General features: G+C 44.3%; 2 long non-coding RNA genes across 5 annotated transcripts in view; one reads left to right on the forward strand and one right to left on the reverse strand.

The window, feature by feature from the left end:
* LOC108448458 overlaps positions 1–23,895 on the forward strand; it is a 266,016-nt gene that overhangs the window by 98,981 nt on the left and 143,140 nt on the right. The window lies entirely within an intron of this gene.
* Positions 11,300–20,608, reverse strand: LOC108448457. 3 transcript variants are annotated; one of them, XR_001864345.1, is made up of 6 exons: positions 19,986–20,077; positions 19,593–19,666; positions 14,287–15,236; positions 13,766–13,885; positions 13,225–13,368; positions 11,300–13,130 (listed from the first exon to the last, which is right to left on the reverse strand). It is a non-coding gene; the product is annotated as an uncharacterized LOC108448457 (long non-coding RNA). The 3 variants fall into 3 exon arrangements; XR_001864346.1 differs by lacking the exons at positions 14,287–15,236; positions 19,986–20,077 and adding an exon at positions 20,084–20,608; XR_001864344.1 differs by lacking the exon at positions 14,287–15,236.

Raw genomic sequence — 23,895 nt, forward strand, 5'->3', positions numbered from 1 at the left:
TGGTTTACTCAGGACGATGTATTTTCTTGGCTGACATTTTCCTTAGATTAATTCTTTCCTCCTTTTGGTGATCACTCCAGTCTCTTCAGGTGTGCATTTACATGCTATGTCAGTAACCCCTTGCATGAATTTTTGCTGCGTCAGTAAACATTTCTAAAAAGAAGATTTTCAAGTGTGAATTATTTATACTATATGATAAGCAAGTCAAATGTTGAAATTCAATGCTAGTTCGGAAGATTATTTTTTTGCGTGATTTCTCTGTGTCTCCTACCCTAACCCAGCTTGTGTTGGAAAGAGCACTTTCTTCTCTTCTGACACATTACTAACGGTATTGTGCACACCTAAGATGTTGTTCATTATAATCTGTTGAAAATGGAGGTGGCAGAGAGCTGAATTTCATTGTATAACTTGATCTAAGGGAAGACTCTAATGGCAAACAACAATCAGCTGAACATGTCAGCACTGGTTGCAAAGGCTGATTTTATTAGGATTATGAAAATTATTCCTACCTTTGGAAAGTTTTGGTTGCTGGGTCAATTCTGTTATTCCTATGGACCATCTCATCTTCCCTGTGTTTCCCTTTGTCACCTGTAAGTTACCTGAATATTACAAGGGGGTAGTTATTTGCTTGGGGCATATGGAAATCCAGGTTCTATTAGTTTTCAAAAACCTTTTTGAAGATAGAAATTAAGACTATATTTAGAAATATGTCAGCATTGTTTACATTTAATAAAATATAAACATGTTACTGAGTTTTTGCATGGTTTTATACCTCCTTTTATCAAAGAATGTGCATAGCTACACTCTGTACATACAATACATACATATAAATACTCAGTGTGCTGTGTCCAGAAACTCCAAAAAGGGAGTTACCATTTCAAGCTGGGAACTGGTTTGGTTTATTTTCCCCTTCAAGCTGTAGAAATCCTAAATTATTGAGACTTGCTGTTTAAGCTGTAATATAAATAAGTGTAGTCTAATGTGTTTCTTCTTCGATACCGACTGTGCGAGGGGCAAGCTTGGACTAGGGAGGAATTTTCTGGGAAATGAAACCTCAAGAGCTTTTGCCAGAGCTCAAAACCTCTTCATTCTAAGCATTGAAACACTCTGATTTCCTGTGTCCCTCTCCCACCCACCAGTATTCCTTAATAAGCCATTGGATGGTGGACAAGCCTCTCCTACAAAAATGAGTCCTGACATAAGTACCTCAAAAATAGAGTTATTTCAGGACTGTTAAGAGTTCTAACCCAGGTGCATCAAGCAGGCTGTGGTTTTATTTGGAGAACTCTTTTAATAAACTATTTCTGTAACACAGGGCTGCTTAGATCAGTGGCCCAAGAAATTCAGGGCTGCAGACCTGTGGGAATAATGATGTAGTATCCACAGATTTATTCTTTTATGAGGGATTTTGGCAAGAAGCTGAAGAGACTGAGGGTTTGTTGGGTTTTTTGTAACGGATGAAGAGAGGAATTTTATTTTGGGGAAATGTTTGCATGTTAAGTGCAGAGGAGAGAAGTACATACATGTGTATGTAAGGCTTTTTCAATAGCTGGGGTTCATGCACGTAGGCAAACGCACAGAATCCTTGAGGTTGGAAAAGACCTTTGAGATCATCGAGACCAACTGTCAATACAGGGCCACCATAATCACCCCTAAACCATATCCCCTGGTGTCATATAGATAGATACACATACACACACATATATACATATATATATATAGTCCTTAAATAATGGAATGGTTTTGATGAATGAATGATTTCCCACATGAAACTGAATGTTTATTTCTACCCTTAAAATCAGATATTATATTAAACCCACTAGGTTATTGCAGTACATTTAATTACTAACTGCAATCAGAATGCTGCCAAGCTCTGCAGGGTTTGCTCACACCAGCTCACAAAGGAGAGCTCTCTTCTCCAGCAGATTCCAGCTCTCATGATTGGTGTGGAAAGGAGCTTAATTTACCTGGAGTAGCATAAGCCCTTTGGAAAGAGGTGCCCCATTCCACAGAAGTGTCATTCTCCACATACTCTAAATACTGTACATATTTACCAAATTTAAATACATATTTACATATGTCAGAATGACCCAATTGAAGGGAATGACTCCCTTGATACCTTTTAGAGTCTATTAGGTAAATAAGCGGCTGCTCCTGGCACAGCAGGCAGGGATGCAGCTGGGATCAGGGGTGGGGGCTGGCAGCTTCCTGGGGAAAATCCTGCTTTTTCTCCATTCCAGAGCCTGGCTGGCAGCAGAGCTGTGGGAGGTGAGGGAGGCAGCACTGCTGGTGGTGACAGCCACGCGATGCCTCTCAGAGCTGGGTGGCCAAAGCCACCTCAACGCTGCCTCTGCCCTCCCTTCAGCCCCTCCCCACTATAAATCTGCACTTCCTCAGACTGACAAAATGCTGGGATATAATCCTCGACTGTGGAAGAACATGTTTTATTTAACGCATTTTGTCTTAATTAATCCTTTATAGATTTCTCACTTAGTATGAACAGATGAGATGCAAAGAGAGAAAACAGTTTCTGTTTAGCTCTTTGGGCTGCATGGTACCAGCAGTGCCAGAGCATTGCTCCACTGCAGCTGCCTTTCTGTCTGTGTTGTTGGAGCACAGTCCCAGCACACAGGAACCCACATGGCTGAAGGTTCTGGAAAACCTGGAGCTGGACCATGCCCTGTGGCTGCCCCATTCTTCAGGCTGGAGCAGTGCCAGGCTCATCTGCACACTGCTGATAGGGTTCTGGTGGCCTTGAGTTGGACAGAGGTTGGTGGTAGTGATCACACAATCATAAAATTCCAGGATGGTTTGGGTGGGAACAGACTTTAAAGCCCATCCAGTCCCACCCCATGCCGTGGGCAGGAGACATCTTCCTTTAGACCAGGTTGTTTTAAGGTCCCTTCCAACCCAAACCATTTTGAGATTCTATTCCTCTGTGAAATCAAATGCTGACCTCCAAGCAGGGTGTGGGCGCTGCCTACACACCCTGTGCTGATGATCCATCTGTTGTTCCATGTGGAGTCTGTTGCTTTTGGAGATTAGAATCAGGAATTGCAAATTCTCCTGTGAAGGCAAGTGCCTCCTGACTGTAAATACACGTAGGGTGACACGCTGACAGGGGCTGTTCAGCTTATTCCACACCGGGTCAATTCATCACCCCTTGATTTACAGAGCTGTTCTACTTTTATCTTACTGATTTGCAAATTCTAGTGACCAATTACATTTCAAACATCAGTTATTTTTATTACATAGTTTGTTTTAACAGAGCATATAGAAAAGCCAAGCCCTACTTCCAAGAGCTTATGCACTGGTTTGAGATATATATTGAAAATCATGGAGAGAAAAATGAGGCAGCCCATGGAGCAGTGACTGTTGCCTGCTCTTGGCATGTGCCCATCTTGCTGCTATTTAAGCTCCTTAATTCTGGTGGGGAAAAAAATTTAATAAATCAATTCTTTTAGACAGTGAGACAAAAACTAATTTCCAGAGGAATTTCTGACCCTAACCCCACGATGAATGTCAGTGGAGTAAAGATGAAGGGAGGCTGGGTGAAGTGAGAGCCACTGTGTGGAGGTGCCCGAGGGCAGGCTCAGAGGGCAGGATGATGCCTGTTGCAGCACTGGCATGAGGTGACTGAAGGGTAACAGTGCCAGGTGACACAGCTCCTGACTTGGGGAAGCAGGGCACTGCCAGGGTAATGCCTTCACGGCCAAATGCAAGTTGGGGGGGATGGATTTGGGAGCTTGCAAGATCCATGGCAGAAAATGGAGTAACTGGAGAGCCCCAAGGCCAGGGGACTGTTCTGTGGCTGAGGTGGGACACGGGCACGGGAGGATCAGGAGCCAACAAGAGGCATCATGATGAGAGATTGTTCTGATGCCATATAAGTCATCCTGTTCTTTGGGAGAAGCTCTGGGAAAGGCAAAATGGGGAGGGTTTCATAGTAGGAGCACACTTTGCATTGAAGCATGATGTAAAAAGCCTTTCCTCCTGGGAATGTCCATTACAAGTCGAGGCTTCAGACTTCCTTAATTTCTGTTCCTTACTATGTTGAAATATCAGTAGCAAAAGTGTTAGACTTCTGTGTGAGAGGTGATATTTCTATTAATAACCAGGGCACTTAGTACATTGATCTGTGATTTATTGTTAAAATTTGTTACATTTTAAAAACAGACTCATCCCATTGCACTTCCTTAGGGCGTATTCAGGCTGGTTTGCAGAATCACTGAAGGAATGACACCAAGGGGATGAAAGAACTTTGGATGTGTCTTAGAATAAATCCCAAATGTGCATATTTACAAACAGTTATGGATTAGATGCTGAATTAATATCCAAGGTGAAACTGAAACAGTGACACTTTCAAAAAGAGCTGTAATTTCAACGTGAAAATTTGCTACTATGACTGAGTGTTGGGTGCCTGGCTGAATGGAAACCTGTAGGATGTAAATTAGAAAGATGAATGTCTGGAAAGAACGTTCATCCCATACTTACCTACCAGCCCCTGAGTCTGGAGTTGTGGCATCTCCTCAGGGACAGCCAGGGACAGGAGTAAAAGCACTGCCCTGCATGGGGGCTGCTGAGGGACCCCCCCAGCCTGGGGAACCCATCAGAGCAATGGATGGGACCTGGAGGCATTCCACAGGGCAATTGTTCTTTCTTAAAGAACAGAAGGGATACTGTTCCCATCCCAGAATTTCCCCATCTGTAGTAAGTGGAGTGTAGAAGGAAGCTGGGCAGAGCAGTTTCGTAGGAGGAGTTCCCTTACACAGAATTTCAGCAACTCCAGCAGTGCCTGTGTGGCCCCAGTGCCTCGTCTGGAGCAGGTGCCTCTGCTGCTTTTCCCTCATCTGCTGAAAAGCTCCTCCAGTGCCAAAATTACATTTGTGGTTGTGATTTTAAAGCTGGAATTATTTTAGGATCCCTGAAACTTCAGGACTGTACCGTCACTTGGAGTCAGAATGGGAAACTGTCCCAAAATTGGCCAAGGCAGCTTCTTTGCTGGAGGGTTGTGAAGTGCAAAACAGAAGGAAATCCCAGGGGCCTGGGAAATTAAATAGGATTCCATGTATTGGTTTGTGATGCTGAGTAGTGGTAGCAATGTAGGTTAAAGAGGAGATACTTCAATCCAGGTTTTTACTCCTGCCATTTCGTGGGTGAGACATTCCTCTGGAAATAGTGACCTGCTCCTGCAGCCCCAGCTTGTTGTTGGGGCTGTCCCATGTACATGGTGGTAAGATTGGGAAAAGACTTGTGATGATTCCTTGAAATGTGTTTTTTTCAGGTGCCATTATCTGGACTCTTTCTTCACTGTCACTGTTATTGCTGCTGCTGCCTTACAGCCTGGCAGCAGCCTGGGTCAAAGCATCCTCCTAAAACCCGCTCTGGTGTAACCACGCTCTGACTGTTGTTGCACTGAAATATCAGCACAGGCTCTACAAAATGGCTTTTTAAAAATTCCTATGGGTACATAATTAGTTTTCAAGTTTTCTTAGAGTACATGCAACGTAAAAATTGGGAATACTTAAATGGTTGCTCTTAAACTTTTTGAAAACTTTGTTGCAGAAAGAAGAGAATGTATTAGTTGCATCATTGTTAATCTAAAGTCTATCCAGAGCACCACGGAATCACAGACTGGGTTGGGTTGGAAGGGACCTTAGAGTTCATCACTTCCACTGTCCCAGGTTGCTCCAAGTCCAATCCCAACTGGCTTTGGACAGTTCCAGGGATGGGGCAGCCACAGCTCCTCTGGACATGTGCCATGTACAGGAGGTCAAAGAACGCCCTCAGCTGCACACAGACACCGTGGACAGAGAGGACACGTGTGTGGGATTCCAGATCCTGCACTAACCAGCTCTGACTGCTTTACTGACTCCATTTTAAAAGAGTCAGTGGGGTTTTAGTATTGGAGGGGAACATACACAAAATGCGTCCTTCTAAGGCAAAGTTTAAAGCTGTGTAAATGAACACAGAATCACGTGGAGACGTGAGGCAGCCGTGTCTGCAGCACACACAGGCACCCTCTACGCTGGGAAAAATACCCTCTCTGCAGAGAATATCCTGCATGCTGGGCATACATTTTAAGGATATTTAAAGGAAAAAGCTGAATTCCTGTCTCATTTCTAGGAATACAGGCAGGGCAGAAGGTCTCAGTGCTTTGGACTGTTCAGTAATTTTTTGCTGCCTATGTTCTTATAATGTAATTTATTGTGAATGTTATAAGGGAGGACTAGAATCAAAGCAACTCAACTGTCTGGAGACATGCATGTTAAAAATCCCAAAATGGGAAGGATGTTGCCTGGGTCACTGCCCATTTCACAGCCCCTGAGCAGGATGTGAGAATGCTGCTTACGGCAGAGGCTTCACTTGCTTTTTTCCCCTCTCCTTTGTAATTCTTTATCCAAATACTCACAGTGAATGAAACCTGCTGCAGCGACAGTCACATTATCTATTCTTGCCCACTCTCCAGGTCCTTTGGTTGTCCTAATGTCTACTGTGGTGAGGGGTAAATATTTGACCACTCTGCTCACCATTGCCTCAGCGGCTCCGAGTGACCCTGCATTAATTAGTTGGGAATTTCAGGGCTTTGAATCTGATTGAATCAAAATATTGTTTTTACAAGTTGATGAAGGCTTGATTGATGTGGGTTCTGCTGATTCTTGAAAGGATTAAATTGTATGTACAGATTACAGAGTCCTGCCTGTCACTGCTTAAATGGGAATTGTTTTTTAACAACGCCAAGAGGAAACAGTGTTTTCCTTTAAATCAGAGAAAGAAAGAAGTCCCATGGTTTCCCAAGGTCTTGCTCTCCCAGTCCTTTTGGGCGGTGTATTTCAGTCAGTCTAAAAATAATCTTTTCAGGCTTGATCTGCGCTTCCCTTCTCCTCCAGCTCTGCTGTCCTGCACCCTGGTCGTAGGAAAGGGGATATGTGGGTGCTAGGCTCAGAGGTGACCCAGATCACAATTTGCAGGAGCATCTGCTGCTGGCCCCTGGATTCTCCTGGAAAATAGCAGGAACATCCATCTAGTCTCTTAGGCCTTCCTTTTTAGACGAGGAAGGGACCTCAGGGGACCCAGTAAATGTGCTGAGGAGAATACAGAGAGATGGAGTGACAATCACATACCAATAGTTGGCAGAGTAAAACCCTTCAACTGTTTGAGAAGGGGGAGATGCAGAGTAGCTATTCCTTAAAGGACTCTGTGGGCAATATGTCCCTTTCTGCACATAGGGGGTCTATGGGGGTTTGTCTGAGGGCTTTAGAAAGCCATAATCTCATTTTACTGTAAACCTATTATGCTGAAAAATGGCTTGTTCCTAGAGACTCTGCGATGTGATGGATCAGCCCCAATAAACACAGAACCAGGAAAACCAAAGTGATTTGATGCGGGCCCTGCTTGGAATTGCTGCTTAAAATGCAGGTGATCATTTCCTGAATTCCTGCGCTTTGGATTTGCTCCTGCCAGGGAGGCTGTGGGAGCAGAGGGGAGCGGGGCTCCTGCCCCCTGCCCACAGGCACCACGGGGACGGGGGCACACAGACCTGACAGTCAGTTCTGCCTAAATGTCACTGTGTAACCTCCGTGTAAAAATGGCAGGAAATCTTCCTGCGTGCCCATGACTTCGTAAACAAACAATAAATCTCACTCTGGTTCTGCTTGCTGGAAGAACAACATTTGTGGAACAAAAACTCTTACAAAAATCATGGAAGCTGTGAGTAAAAATTAAAGTCTAGATGAAGTGAGGATTGATACAGTGAAGTCAAACAAGAGGTTGTTTTCTAGACAGGAATGAGAGAGAGAAGGAAAAATTTTTATTTACTTTTCAAGGAAATTAAAAGCTCTGTTTTGAATGTGGGGTCAAGCATTCTTTTTGTGGCCACCATCTTCCTAGAAGTTCTCTGGGCAGCACATTGTCCCACTGTTCCTTAGTGTGTCTTATTTCTTGAGAATATGCTTTAAATCCTTTTTAATTTATTTTCACATGCTGCTGCAAAATATAGATGGATATCATGTGAACAGATTTGGGTTTTTTCAGTTTATTTTAGAGCTCTGCCTACAAAAGTGCCACTTAATATAATTTCTGGTGATGTCTGAGGAGTAGTGAGCCTTATGGATAGAACTGTACCTTCCTGCTACTTGTAAAATCCAAACCCATAAACTACTCTTGGTCTGGTTATATACTGGGCATTCTTCCTTGCTGGGGATCTTCATCTGATTGCCTTTGGGTCAAATTTGGGTGTTTTCCTGGAGAAGTGTGTGTGTGTGCAGGAGCCTCTGACGCCAGTGTTTTGTGAACATCATCCTGGAAATGACCCGGCAGCTCCTCCACAGGCATTACTGTGGGGTGGCTTTGGGGCAGTGGATTTGGGTTCCCAAGTGCAGGAAGGACAGGTTTCCTTCTCTGTCCATGGTGTCTGTAGCAGATAAATGCCAGTCTGGATTTTAGGATTGCTTAAGGAAACACTTGAGTGATGTGAAATAAAACAACCTGGGGAGCATCTTCCCAGTGGAAACTTCTGTGGGACTAAATTTCTGATAATGATGGTAAAATAGAGTTCTCAGGGTTTGTAACTTTTCCATTAAATTCACAAATACTCGTCAGTTGGCTTCCAACACCCCAAAGGAACCATTAATTAATATAGCTGCATTTAACAGAAAGCTATTTTAAAGGAGAAACTGAGGAATGGATCCAGCCCCGAGATAATGTTCACACATCAGAGTGGGACCAGCAGGGTGGTGTCACACCAGGACACGGAGCAGGGGCTGCTCCTGCCCAGGAGCCCGAGCCCCAGGCAGCTCCACTCAGGCTCTTTGTGCTCAGAGCACTAAATCATATTGAGGATTATTTTGTGAACCAACCAAAACTGCTCTGGAAAGCAGCACCAGTGTGCTTTGGCTTGGGTTTTCTCCCTCTGCCTTTAATCCTGTCTGGAGCCCTGTGTATTTCTCTGGTGTCATCCCACTCGCCAGCCAGTCACAACATCCTGAGTGGGAAAAGTATGTAGAAATCTGCTTCCATTTTAGCTTTCAGATGTGTTTCTTGCCAGGTAGAGCTGTGCAGAGGCTCTGCAGGTGGCTGCAGTGCTCTGCCTTTAACCTACATGGTGGATTCGCAGAACCCCCTCCGTGCCAGCAGTGCCAGTGCCACTATCCCTGCCCAGAGCCCAGACCCCCCCCAGCCACTGCCTTGCAATGTCCTTTCCCCTCAGGATTACATGCAGGCTTTGGGAAATAGTTTTGTTTTGTACTTATATTTGTACAAGACAGATACTGGTGGTATTTACTGATTTAAGGTATTGCCATTGATCATTGTCATTAAGTAAATTGCCATGAAAAATGAACACTGAGTGATTTTCATCCAGTTTTTATAACCTTGTCTTTATTCAGTGTATTTTCCTAATACATGTATGTGCTCAGATCTGTGTAACAAACAGTTCTGAAAGATAGCAAGGGACTTTAATAACAAATAAAAGAGCACTTCCCATTCAGCTTTGAATTGCCCACAGCTAAATTCAAGGGAACGTATCTGCAGCCGGAGTGAGCAGGCAGGGATGGGTTTAATCATTTAACCTCGGCATTACGAGCCAGGACGTTTGAAAATCCAGAGCGTGGGCTTTGCTTATTACTTATATGAATCACGTCTCTTTACTGCAAAAACCACCCCGGAAAGTGGCGTTCCCCTGCTAATGGTGGGGTCGATTTCCCTGTTTGTCAGGCTCACCCTCGGGAAAGAAAGGGAGAAGAACAGTGAAATTGTTTAAAATAGGGACATTTAATTTCTGTCAACAATTTGTTAATTATTGCTTTAAAAGAGAAGCTTCAGTGTGTCAGTAAATAGCACTACAAAAGGCTTTTTAAGAGATCCCAAATTAAGCTGCTAACATTTCCCATTCTCAGATATCTTGATTAGATTAAATTATTTCTCCTGATTTTGCTCCCGAGCGAGCTGTGTCTGGTCAGATCAGAGCAGCTCAACGAAATTACAGACAAACAGCGGCTGAGGGCAACGGTTGCACTTGGATTCAAACAGGGAAGTGTCAAGGTTCTTGTTTTATGCAATATTTACTGAATTAAAATATCCTAGAAATGTAAAGGCTTCAATATTTTCTGCCTTTCCTGTGGCAAACCACTGTGTTTAGAGTATTCTTCATTTTTGCTACTTGGAATAAAAATAAAATAACAAATGTCCAGGTTGAATATCTGCTTGTAAGCTATTCATGAAAAATAGTTCCTAAAGTTAAAAACTGAACGAAGTCTAATTAATAGCAATATCTGTCAGACCCTTTTACCATAAAGAACAGAAAAGCAAATCATTTTAACCAAGTGAAACAGAGTCCAGAATAAAGGTTTAGTCAGGGCTGCTGTTTTAAAATGGAAGTGTAGTTGATTTTATTTGTCCTCTTGTAAATACTTCAAATCCAGGATTTTAACACCATTACAGAGAATTCACATCATGGTTTCAATCCTGAAACCCCTCATGCTCTGCAGCAGGAGGCTCTGACTTTCGTTCCGAACTCAGGGCTATTATCAAAATTAGAAATGTCATTTTCTCCATTATTTTAATGGAAAGTTACCTTTGGAAGAATAAGTCCATTTTGACATGATATAAATGTTTTAAAATAAAAAAGCATTGAGGGAATCACAGAAACATTTTAATCTTAATTATTCATAAATAGCTACCTCAAGTCCATTTGAACAAAATGTCAGTTGACCAAGAAACATGCTTATTTTGCATGAGAAAAAAGGGTATTTGGGCTGTAAGAGGAGGATTTATCAATGTAGATTTAACTTAAAATGAAACCTGCAAATCAGAACCAACCATCTATCATGAAAGTGCATTAACCTTACAGCATTTGCTACTGAAAATTCAGCAATATTATGAAATTTTTAACTCTAACTAAAAAGGAAATGGCAAAGGACTTCTTTTATTTATCAAGAATTTAGCAGGAATTTTTTGATAAATTGATCTGAAATATTTGGAGGAGCTTGCTCTGAAGGAAAGAAAAAAACATTTAAAACGTTATAATGGTAAAGTTTTGAAATATAACTAACACTTTTAAATATTTGAGCAGCTCTGTATTATTTTCCCCTGCCCTGCCCTTGAGAACTGAAGTCCCCAATGGATGTTTTGATATACTGGGCACTTTGCACTTAAACATTTCCTTTCTATAAAGACATCTAGAAAAAGACATGCCATTGGATTGCTAAATGCATTTTGCAGCAATTGATTGTTTTGTTCTTTTTAACTATGCAGATTAAAGTAATAGAAAAGGACTTTTTGGAGCTAGGGGAAGAATTAATTGTTCCTTTCAGCCCCTCTAGAACCCATAATTCCTGTGTTCATGCTGCCCTGCATGGCTGCTGCTGTGTTTGTACATCCAGGTTTCATTGGCAGACCTAATTTCAGGATACATAATGCATGATTTTGAAACCAATTTGTTATTGTAATAAAATATTTTTCGGAATGCATGGTGGTACTGGAGAGGAGAATGTTAAATTATACATGTATTGTGGCCGAGCGCATTCATTTCGCTTGGTGTGCAGGTGAATCTCCCCGTGACCTTGGCACTCGTGGGGTAGCACAGAATAACAATCGAATCCAGGATCGGAAATCCGACCATTTCCAAATATTAACAACTTCTTTCAAAGGAAATGCTGATTTCAGCAGTTATGGTAATGGAACATCAGTATATCTTTCAGAGAACTTAAAAAAAAAAAAAAAAAGGCACGATCTTAATAGGATTAAAAGCCAGGCTTTTTATTTCCAAAATGCTAATTTGTTTTCTGCATTCTGTTTTCATAGCAGGTCTTGTTAGGCAGCGCGCTGGGATCTAGAGGACACTGAGAGCTGCCAGAAATGCGTGGGTAATGATAGGAAAGCTACATAAAAGGTTTCTTTCTGATAGAAATTCTCTATTCCTCACAAGCCCGTTTCCCCTCTCTGCGAGTTGGTTGGAGAAGCCAAACACGGCGAGGCTGGGGAGAGCGAGCGGAGAATGTTTTGCTCTCTGTGGCTGTTTTGTGTATTCCACATTTATTCCTTTCCCATTAAGGAACAAATGTTGGTCATTAGAGGTGCATTAATTGAAATAGCCTGTGACCCACGTTGGGGAGATGAACGGACCGTGCCGCGAAGTTGGGCTGTGAAAGCCCGAGCAGCCCGAGGCACCTGACATCCTGTAATCTGCTTATCTGGCTGCCTTTCACAAGGGCTCTCCCATCGCCATTCATGCCGAACAGTGGGGTGTAGAGAGGAGGCCAGAACACAGATAATAATTTACCATGTAATTTGTTTTGAGATTCCTTTGATAGATTTCAAAACTGAAGCATCCTGCGAGAGCACGGGGCCTTTAGAACCTTTAAGGCAAGGCAGATCCGTGCCGGGGGTGGGTTCTGTCCGTGCCCAGCGGGACGCGGCCCTAACGCGGGGACACCCAGGGCCGGAGCCCGGGCGTTGCGAGGGCTGGGAAACGACGCTGCTGCTCCTCTTCGCCTGTCACGGCTCCCGGAGCCGGGGCTGTAAATCCGGGGAGAGCAGTGCAGCTAGATGAAAACCATTTGCAGCAATCAAGAGGGGCAGGTAATTTTGGCGGCAGATTTGTTTTGTAAATGAGGTGTTCCATTTGGGCAGCAGCACACCTGGCGAGCAGGGCTGTGCTCGGGACAGCTTGCTTTAATTCCCTGCCACTTAGGGGATATTTCTTCAGCCCACAAACTGCCGTTTTAATGCCTTCGTGGAGGCATAAAACATAACAAAAATTCAGGGATTTTATATTCCCAACTTCAAAACTTCCATCCAAAAGGGAAAAGGATCAAAAGGAAAAGGTGGTGCGTTTCATGTTCTCTTGTGGTTTTAATACTTGTTAACTGACCTATAAACTGAGTTTTCCAAGTAAGGAAACGTGAGGGAATTTTATTACAGAAAAATCTACTGCGAATCATCCCCAGCTGCTTGTAGAGATAGGAGAGACTTTTCCACTCCTGCTTTCCAGGGTGATGTTTGCCGTCTCCTCACCTTTCCTTTGTTTCCATGCATCATTGTGCATCCATGGCCATACTGCTCTTTTTGTTTACTGTGTCTCTGAATATTTTTTTTCATGCAGAGGAGCTGCTTTGGGCTTTCTTTTTCAGCTAAAGGAAAGAGAATCACATCAAATCATGTTATTTTTGCCTGATTATTTCTTCAGTGCAGGCCGGTTAATATCGTCTTGATGCTTACAAGTACCTTGCATGTCCATGGATCCAAAGGACTTTTTGAATCCTGGCTGTTAAGATTTCACAGGTGATCTTGGAGCCTGTTGCTGTGTTAATTATAGGATTTATCTGGAAGTGGAAGTAGAGGTGCTGAGAAACTTCTAAATCTTTAGTTCTGTGAAAAAAAATTCTAATTATTATTAGGATGATAAAAATGATGAATGCATTGAGCAAGGCAGTGCCTAGAGAGATGTGTCTGGGACCCTTTAGGCTGAATTTTTCTGATCAGCATGTTGTGTGTTCTGTATGTGCCCAGCACAGGAACCCTGGCAGGGGCCTCGGGTACCACTGTAATGCAAAATATAATAAATCATAATAATGGACAAACCATGTTGCTGTTGGAATGCACGGCCTTCTGCCGAGCACTTTAAATGGTTGTTGGGGAACGCCAGCTCCGTCCGTAATGGCAATCACAGCAGTTGGGGAAAAAGAGCTGTAACGCTGAGAGAACTGAAGCATTCGAGAGCCCCTGTTTTGTTTTGAATAGAGAAGCAGGAGGGAAAGGAAATTACCTGAGCTGTACCCCCAGGTCCCTGTGGAACTGCAGGAGGCACCAGGAGAGATGTGCAGGAGGACTGGCTCCGTGGCACACAGGGCTGGCTGACCCGAGGATTGTCAGCATCCTGAAAGCTCTGAAATCAGAACAAAAAGAGCAAATGCAGAGCTGAGGTTCCTTCTGCAGAGAGAGGAGAGCTCTCCATGGCAGGCAGTGTCCACTGTGGGCAGTGGGGACGGGAGGCCGTGTCTGGGCCTTGGCTCCCACCAGACCCATTCCCAGGGGTTTCTCCAGCACATTCCAGTTCTCACTGTGCCACTTCAGTGATCCCACAGCAGCAAGGATTGCTAAAACACCAAACATATCTGTTACTTTTTATATCACCTGCCATTTTTCAGAAGCAGCAAATTCCTAATTTTGCAAGTAGGGGGTTTTATTTTATTTATCCTCTGGCTCAGGCAACCTGGAGGTTCATTTGGGCTATTAGCATAAAGAGTTGGGAGCTGCAGCTTACGTAATGGCGTTTGGAGTAATTACCTGAATTGGGAATTGTTCTTTTCTCATCAGTTCCACGTGTAGCAAAGTGTTCCAGGCCCATAAGTCATGTCAGTGGTTTCAGACCTCCAGGTTTATGTTGTATCAGGACAGCCACGGTGTTTGCAGGAAGGATTTTCTGCTTATCTGTCTGTGCTGGTGTGGGAGCTTTGCTACGGGGCGGATTCTCGAGTATCACTTAACATCAATCCATTTCCTTAAGATGGTTGATAACGTGGTTTGTATTTCACAACTAATAAATAGGCCACATCTCTTAGCAAGGTTTTGAAAAAAGCCAACCAAGGGTTCTGCACCCAAGTTCTTGTTACACCTGCATTTTTCCCTCAGAGTCCTGATTCTGGAGTTCTGCGGTATCTTGGGTATGGGCAGAAGAGTGTTTTCTCATTCTGCTGGGATTCTGTGGTGAGTCTGTGCCTGACCGTTGTAATTCCTGCCCATCCGGGTTTTTCTGTGCGTGCTGTGCGAGGCACCAGCAGACAGAAGCCAGGTTTGAAGCCCAGGTAGGCTGGGCCCAGAAGGGACTGGGGCACGACGGGAAGTGTTTCAGAAGCAAACAAATTCCTCAGACTGAGGAATGCTTGAATTCCGTTAATTTCTGACTGATTCCCAGAACCACGCAGAAGGATCTGCACTAAGTCTCTACTACTGATTTGACTAATGCTTAGTTTTGCAGGTCCCTGCTTTGTGGAGGTGCTCATAGGTGGTTTCCCTTAGATGTTCAAAAATAGCTGTAAGGTTGGACAGAAATTTGACTTTTCAGGTTTAATATTCTTCAGTTCTTCCTCAGTTATGTTGAACTTCAGTCTTATGTGGGGCACAGAGTATTCTCTTCTCATTTTTCAAAAGAGAGGTATAAATACATTTCAGGGTACAGAAGAGGCACTGAGAACTGTAGCTGTCATTCAGTAAGGCAGAGCAGAGAAAAAGGCCAACTCCAACATAACCAGAAAAAAGTGGAAGAAAAAAATGTTGAAATGTAGAAGCTTTCATAGTCAAATACACAATGAAGTGTCTAAGTAAAAACATGGAGATGAGTAAATTTTAATTTAGCTGTGGTGGGTTCGATCCTCATCGCTCCTGAGTTCACTGCATGGAAGTTTTATTTTGTTTTTATTTTATCTTTCTTGTTTAGAGAAAACAGAAATGCTGTAGGAGCACCCCAGGGTCACAGTGGCTGCTTACTATGGGCTGTGAAAGCTCTGCTGGTATCTCACCGCCCTTCCCAGAGGAAAGGCAAGGAAAAAGGTTTCTGACAGGCAAAACCAAATGGGTTTTTTCCTTGAGATGAAACGTAAAATGTAACAAGCACATTTAATTTCTCCCCTTCTAGGCGGTGTTTAATAAAACGGCACCCTGCAATGGGAACAGATAATGTTTGTCTTATAAAACCCAACAGCCAGTTCCCTTTTTAAACACAGATCTGCTGGCTGGGCTTTGTTGTGGGCCGGGGACTGACAAGTTTGCAGATGCTACAGCTTGTTACCTAATCAGAGCCAGATGCTGTTCCCCTGCGACTTTCTCACTGTCACCAGGCCCTCACCGCAGCGAGGGGATGGGCATGATTCACCACGGGCCTTTCTGTGCCTGGAAGTCTTGCTGTATTTTTTGTTATCTTGAGTCTCTGTTTGTTTTTAATTTAAGGGGGTTTGCACTGGCCCAGATAGAAGCGAGTGAATGGGAGAGGTAATGCAAGCGAGGCTGATGTCCACTGGACATCTGTTTAAATTCAGCAGTCAGGCACACAGAGCAGCCTCTGTGCCTTTAGTTTGTTGTTGGGAAATGGCCTGCAGCAAAATGAGAGTATTTGATTTGAGAATTCATTAGATAATTCTGTACGTTATACTTCAAATAATACATAGGCCGGAGAGAATGCTTTAAGTAAAATTAAACATTTCAGTGTGGCTGTGGCGGGTGTCAGGCAGTTCCAGCAGGGGGGCACGGGGAGGTTCCTGCCCCCTCTGAACTGCAAATCAAGTTCAATATTCTGTCTGCCTTCTTAAAAAGGTAGCAAAGGAATTTGGATTCTAAGAAGCCAGGGCTGTTTGTCTGAGATCATTATTTGGTTCAGCACCTTTTGCAGCCCTTTTCTTTCTCCCACCGACCGGAAAGCTCAGTGCTTCACGCGGCTATCAGCGGTGCCTGAGCGCTGCGGGTTTAATTGACTTGTTACCATCTGCTCTGGAAACGGGAACTTTGCAGCTCATGTGCATTGTGGTGAGTGTTTCTTGGGTTAAATACTGTGTGACAAGAAAAGGAGCTTCCCTCCCCACACCGAATGATGCCAGGAGTGTCAGGCACTGCACAGTGACAGAGATGTTTGTTCACAGAGCTGCTTTCGCGTGTGGAATTATCCTCGTGCTAAACCACTGCGATGTGAAACGTTCAGGACTTGCTCCTATTTACAGGGGGATCTGCTTTCTTTCTTTCTCTCTAGAAGAAACCTGTTATGCAGTGGGTAATAAAACTAAAAATAAAGATCAGAGCCAATGGAAATGCTGTAATGTTTCTCGGCAGAAGCATTAGAAGCTGCCCATAAACCATGAGGCATTCAGAAATTTGCACCCTATTATTGTGCCCTCCAGCCCCTCTGGAATCTCTTTTCTCCAACAGATTTGTCGTATTCCCAACACCTCTGCTCTATAGGTTGTGCTTCTGTGCCCCGAGCTCCTGACACCCCGCAGGGGAGGTTTGTCCTGGGTCCTTCACACTGCCACTGCTCCAGGGTGAGTTTGAGCGTCAGCTCCTGCCTTCCCGTGGAGCCAGGAGAGGGGCTGGAATATGCAACAGTTAATGAGCAGCTTGGGAGAAGCCTTGGTTGGATGTGTGCAGCTGAAAGTAGTGGTATCTGATTTATCTTACAGTGAGGTCATATTTAGGACTTTTAAGCTGTGCTTTCCCAGACCATGCACCATCTCGTGTTCTGCTCTTTGGGGTTCTGTTGGTTTGTTCAGGGTTTTTGGGTTTTTCCTCCCCCAACATTTTGTGCTACTATCTTTCTTAGAAAGCTGTTTCATTTCCAGGATTTATTTCCCCTTTGACATCTTAAATAGCTGTTATTTTTCTGTGTACATCTGGCTACTGGATTCAGAGAAGTCCCTAAGCCAGAACCCATCGTGAATCAGCGCGTGCCTTTCCCCCGCTTGGTTATTTCACAGCCGCTGCTCTTCACAGAGAGGCTCCACTCTTAAACAAACCCCATCTCTGGAGAGAGCTGGCAGGAGGAGTGAGGAAGGTTTGCAAACTCATCCTCCCCACACAAATCCCCCTGAAGAGTTAAATTAAGTCACCTCCCGAGTGCTGCCCTTCCCTCCGGCACCCTGAGCCCCCGGGTTTTCTCGGGAGAACAATAAACCATCTTCTCTTCTTTTGGTGCCTGTCCAGTGTGGAAAGAGAAAGATGAGGTCAAAGTGGCAGGCTGTACAGCTTGCTTTTGAGCCAAACAGATGGTGAAGGTTAAGTGACAGCTCTGTGACTGCCTCTTTTGAAGTAATTGGAGATAATTTGTATTTTGAATCAGAACTTGACCACTGTCAGAAGGGAAGAAGGTTAATATGTAAACGATTTTACATTAGCCCCTGTTTCTTGGGATTTTTGCTCCCTCCCACCCCCCCCTTGGATTCTTGTTTCTATAATCCTTGCTCCAGGCTATTGGTAAGATTGTCTTTGAGCTCGGTGTGACTCGGCCTAGGCTGCAGTTGTTACGAAAGCCAACAACAGCTTATTAAGGCCAGGGATAATCTCTGCTACTGATGCATTGTTGCTTTCCTGCAGTCCAGCGACGGCTTGGAAACAAGACTGGAAATGCAGTTCTAACTGGGGACATTGGCAGAGAAATACCCAAAATATGTCTTGTTTCTGAAGCTGGACCCATTTTGCAGATTATTCCGTGTGGGTAAGAAGCTCCCTTGAACTTCTCTCATGATCAACAATGGAAATTTGATCTGGGCTTCCTCCTCTCCCCTGGGTTGTTTTTTTTTTTTTTTTTTTTTGGCTTTGAGCAGACTCCTGTTTATTTACTCAGAGTACAGAACATACTGTATGTGTTGTGTTTGCTGATGCTTTCCTGGTGGGAAGTGGAATATTTCTAGAGCCTGATTTCAAAGTGGTAAAGAGGAGCTGCTGAGTTGCTTCTCGGTGATTCTTGTTACTACAACAGTTCCACTCTGGTCCTACAGGTTGTCCTCAAGTACCATGTGCAAGAGCAGGTGGTGGTTTTTTCTGGGGTTTCTGTACCCACTTCTGTTTTTTTTAATGTGGGAACTGAAAGGACCTTATAGGGAAAAGAACCTGTAAAGTCACCTCCATCCAGTGTCCCTGTGTAAGGAGAACAGGCAGTGGTTTCACACATATTTAAGTCCTGCCGCTTGGATTTCTGGATGAATTTAATGTAAGGTAGCAGTTGTTAGGCAGAGACACCTGAATATGCTGGTTGGGAGGTAACTCGGACCTTTCTCTGGACTATAGTCACAGAATATAGAATATTCTGGGTTGGAGGGGGATGCCCAAGGATCATCACAGTCCAACTCCTCACTGGTAGATTAGTAGCCCGATTATTTTGTCCTGGCCCAATTCTTGCATACAGAACTCAAGAGATGCTGGTGGAGAGGCCATCAGTGCAGAAAGTCTGAGGTATTTCTGTGCATTTAAGTGCTTTTTTCCTCAGAAGCAGAGAAGGCAATATTGTATTTTATTCACATACATCAGGTTGATTATGAAACACATTTTTTCACTAACTTGAAGAAGAAAAAGGAGATACTGGCTTGTTATTTCTGCCTTTTTCTTAACCAGGCAAAGTAAAGAAATGGTTGCAAAACCTTTAGAAGCATTCAAGTACCTCAGTGACTTTCATCAGATGTTCTCTGTACAAGAAAAAGAAAAAAAATCGTTCTATCTTTTTATTTTTACTTTGCTTTAATCTTATTTGATGATGTCTCAACAGGCTGGGACATGCTTTCTTGGATGGCAATTTCACTGCACCATATGTGTCTCTCACTAGATAGCAGAGTGAAATGAGTCTTGGCAGGAAGAGAACTAAACACATCGACAAAGAAAAGAAAAAAATTATTTACTTAACTCCCTGTTGCCTGCATACATTTTTCCCTGGGACTGCATCTGGTACAACAATGCAAAGTTGGCTTCTTATAAATGTGTGTCTGAGGCACAGTCCCACATTGATCCCTTTTTCTTGCCATCCATCCTGGTTGTTTGGGTTTTTCCTAGTAATCCTGATTCGAATATTTCAGTACCTAGCAGTGACCAAGCTAAGAAAAAAGAAAATGTGGTTTTACCTGTGAATTTATGTTGCTTGTGGTCTCAGGGGGAGAGCTGGTCCTTACTTGGCTCCAAAAAGGATTCAGTCATTCTCAGGAAGAAATAAAAGAAATTACCAATATTAAATTGGGTGTTTTTCTGGTGAGCTCCAGGCTTGGTGTTTAAACTCTGTGGGGAGCAGAAGCAGGATCAGGCCAGGCTCAGCCGCACGGGCTCCCAGCAATGGAGGGAGATTGCAGATATTTATCGTGGTTGAGAAAAGATTCCAGTTTGGGCTGGTAAGTTTGGAAAATTTACACTGGATATATTTCAAAGTAAGGACAGGGAATCTCTCTGGGCTGAAGTAGTGGAAGGTGTGTTTGAATGTTACGATCAATCCACCAAGCAAAATATTTTGTATTTGAACTCACCTGTGGGATAAATGACACGGTGGTGCCAGGGCTGCCCTCCCAGTCTGTGCCCCAGTGGCAGAAGCCAGAGCCGGGTCTCAGCCACAGTCCCCACTCACCCAAGAAAAGGTCAACCAGCCCTTTTTATTCCAAGGGAACCTGCACAGGTCCATTTCTGACTGCATGTTCCGAAGGCTTCCGCACTGTATCGGGTGGTGTTTACATTGGCTCTCAGGGACGACTTCTGAACCCTTGGTAAAAATCTGTATTTGTACACTTAGATATTTGGGAGGAAAATCAATATAGGTTCTGCAGTGACCTTGCTGGTTAGCACGGAAGTGTCTGGCAAAAATGAGAACAGAGGAACACACAGATGATTTGCAAAATACAGAATGGAAAAGGAACAGGCAGGTTTATGGTGTTTAAGGAAATTGGCAATTAAAAACAATGGAGTGGTCACATATGATTTTAGACACCACATGAAAAGACAGGAAAGGGGGAAAAAGAACCCTTTGGAGCATGAACCATGTAGAGATTCCCACAGAACTCCGGTGGGATTCACACCAGGTGCAGCACACAGGTAACGTGTGTGGGGCAGGCGCACAGAGCAGACCTGGCTGGAGAGTGTTTCACAGGGCTGAGTGGTGCTGTGCAGGGAAGGGCTTAACAGTCAGGTGGACATGAAAATTGACGCCATGTGGATGCAACCTTTGGGGTTTTATTATGTACTTAAAACCATTTTTCCTTTGTGCTCCTTCTAAATAAAGTGGTTGGAAAATTTTTTTTAAATCCTTCTTTTCTCACAGTATCTTTTCCCAATGTTGCAGCTGTTTTATAGAATATAAACTGACTGTCACAGGGTGATCTCAATGATTGTTGGAATGTAATTGTGTAGGTACACAGGGTTTGACCCTGTGTAGGTTCGGGGGTCAAAGTTCCATTATGTCTAGTGAAGTTTGGAGTTTTCTGCTCCTCCCCTTGTGGCCAGTGTGAGAGAGCCCCGTCAGGGCAGGGGTTTGTGCACACACAACACTGGCTTTTGGCGTTCCAGACCCTCCCTGGCCAGTGTCTGTGGGCTCCGAGCTCTGGCAGTGTGTAAATGTTGCAGTTTGCGCTGCACAGCAGGAACGGGCTCCGCTCCAGAGCCAGGTGGGCAGCAGGAACACCACTCGCTTTTCCAAAGGCCTCAGTGTCGCCACAATCCCTGTTCTGCCCCTGACATTTTCCTAATTCCACAAAATTGTAACATTCATGGTTGGCAATGGGTGCCGAGTTCAGACTTTTCCTGCTTTTTTTTTCCACGGCCCAGGTGCTCCGTGCCCTGGGTCGGCTGTGCAGGGGCAGCGTCCACAGGATTGGGCCAGGGCACAGAGAGGGCCCTGTCTGAGGTGTCACCTTCCACAAAGCCACCCTTTCGGGCACCACGACACCTCTCGGTGCCCACAGGTCACTGCCAGGGCAAGAAAGACTTCATGAAGAAGGCAGTGAACTGTGGGAATGATGCAGTCGGGAAGTTCCACAAAACCTCTGGCAATCCAAAAGGGAAGGCACCCGGAGAGTCAGTGAGGAGCTTCTGTGTCCCTCGTTTCAAAAGGCCTGTTCTGCTCCTACTAAATGAAAATATTTATATAAAATATACATTGGTTGTATTCCTAAATATTCGATGTGGAAATTGATCCGTGCAGCGATCCCTGTGCAGCTGCTTGAAATGGAAATGCAGCAGGGAAGATGTGAGGGAAGCGGAGCACAAAGAGGAGCCGTAGGTGAAGCTCCGGGCAACGGTGCCGGCTCCCCTCTGACACTGGGATCTGCATCCGCAGGCCCAGGGAAAACCGCGGCCCTCCAGCCGGAATAAACAAGAGCCCTCTCAGTTAATTGGTGGAGAAGGCTTTCTGCAAAAATAGGACTTTTTTTTCCCCTACTCTGCTTTTTCTTTTCACCTTCTGATGAACTAAATTATTCCTTATCTAGAGCCCACGTGCCCTCGTGCCCCAGGAGCATGCACTCCCAGAGAATTCCGGACTATTTGTAGTATTTTAAAGTAACAGGTCCTACAGGGAAAAAGAAAAGCTGGCATTCTTCTTAATTTTTATGCATTATTTTAATAACAATGAAAAATTATAAACTATATATAGGTACATAAATATATTAAAAAAATTCCAACTTACTGAGCAAAAGCTGTTACCTGGGGGGTAGGAAAAAACCTGCTTGTTGTTGGATTCATCCAAACGCAACGTTAACTGAGTTAGTCAGAAATGTGTCACAAAATTGTTGGAGGCTTTTTCAATGGCTTTTTATAAATATATCTTGAAATCTGAGCATGTTCTGCAGCTTAGACAATGCATTATGCCAAAAAGGATGTTTCTTTTGTTAAAAGCTTTTAAGGTTGAACTGAAATTACAAATCAGATCGGAATAATCTGGATTATACTTACATATTCTTTGGCTGTGTTGTTTTTTTTGTTGTTGAATATTAGGTTAAAAGAAAATTTCTGTCTTTAATGTGTTTTATTGATAAGGTACTTAATATTAAGAGGTAGGTTTTGTTTAAATTAATTTTAGACAAATTATTTAGCTGTTGTAAAATTGCTGCATATATATGCTCATGTATATGCGTAAATTTGGGCATACTCCTATATTATATGTAAACCCCTAAATTTTTAGGAGGAAGTTTCTTTCCAGTCAAGCTATTTAATGACCTGTCAGTTCCCCACTTGTGCGGACTGTTTAAAATTCTATATCATTTTCTTTTTTAATGCAGTATCATTTAATTCTCTAGAGAAAAAGAGGTAAGGTGTTAAAATTGGGATAAAAGCTTCCAAATACTAGAAAATTTGCTCTGTCAAACCCAGGGCCCTTTTTACTGGCAGAAACTTAAGAAAGTAAATACTAATAAGCTCACATGCAACAACAACAACAAGAAGATGTAATTCTTTAAATAATATAAATGCAGTTATCAGTACTTTATCAGAAAACAACTGAGGTTGAATTTTCTGGTAATTTTTTATTTTTGGCTGATGAATGCAGAATCAGTACTTTGAAACTTGATTTCTTCTCCCAAGAATTGGTCTCTGGATGAAGAAAAGTGGTGTATTTTGTTATATTTTTCCCTTTTGATTATTTTCTTTTCTAAGAACATGGCATGAAATAACCTGCTCCGGCACGTTGGCTGGGGTGTTTTTGGGGGACGTTGCCCATTTGTCTCTGCCCTGCTGGTGGCTGGAGCGCTCTGGTGTCCCGGTGTACCTGCTGTAGGCGTGGGCAGTACCTGCCCGTGACAGGGGCAGCACGGGCTGCTGGCGGTGGGCTCTGGAGCGGGGACCGGGGCAGGGCGGGGACAGGGAGCGGAGGATGGCCCACGGACAGACCGTGGGCCGCAGCAGAGAACAGACCGGGGCAGGGAGCGGAGGATGGCCCACGGACAGACCGTGGGCCGCAGCAGAGAACAGACCGGGGCAGGGAGCGGAGGATGGCCCACGGACAGACCGTGGGCCGCAGCAGAGAACAGACCGGGGCAGGGAGCGGAGGATGGCCCACGGACAGACCGTGGGCCGCAGCAGAGAACAGACCGGGGCAGGGAGCGGAGGATGGCCCACGGACAGACCGTGGGCCGCAGCAGAGAACAGACCGGGGCAGGGAGCGGAGGATGGCCCACGGACAGACCGTGGGCAGCAGCAGAGAACCGTCCCCTCGCTCCGTCGGCGCAGTCACGCTCGTGAGCAGTGTCCAGCCTGTCCTGTCAGGTTTATTGTCCACTCCATCAAGGGGCCTAATGGTCAGCGGAGGGGCTGAGCGTGTCCCCGGGGGCCTGACATTAACCGAGTGGACTTGTTTAAGCTCACCCAGGGTGTCTCCGGCTGATGGGGACGCCAATACCCGTTTCCCTCAATGAGCAGCCGCTCGGATCATGACTCAATACCGCTTCCCCCGGG

This window comes from Corvus brachyrhynchos, unplaced genomic scaffold (genome assembly GCF_000691975.1).
Source record: "Corvus brachyrhynchos isolate BGI_N302 unplaced genomic scaffold, ASM69197v1 scaffold365, whole genome shotgun sequence".
NCBI lineage: Eukaryota > Metazoa > Chordata > Aves > Passeriformes > Corvidae > Corvus > Corvus brachyrhynchos.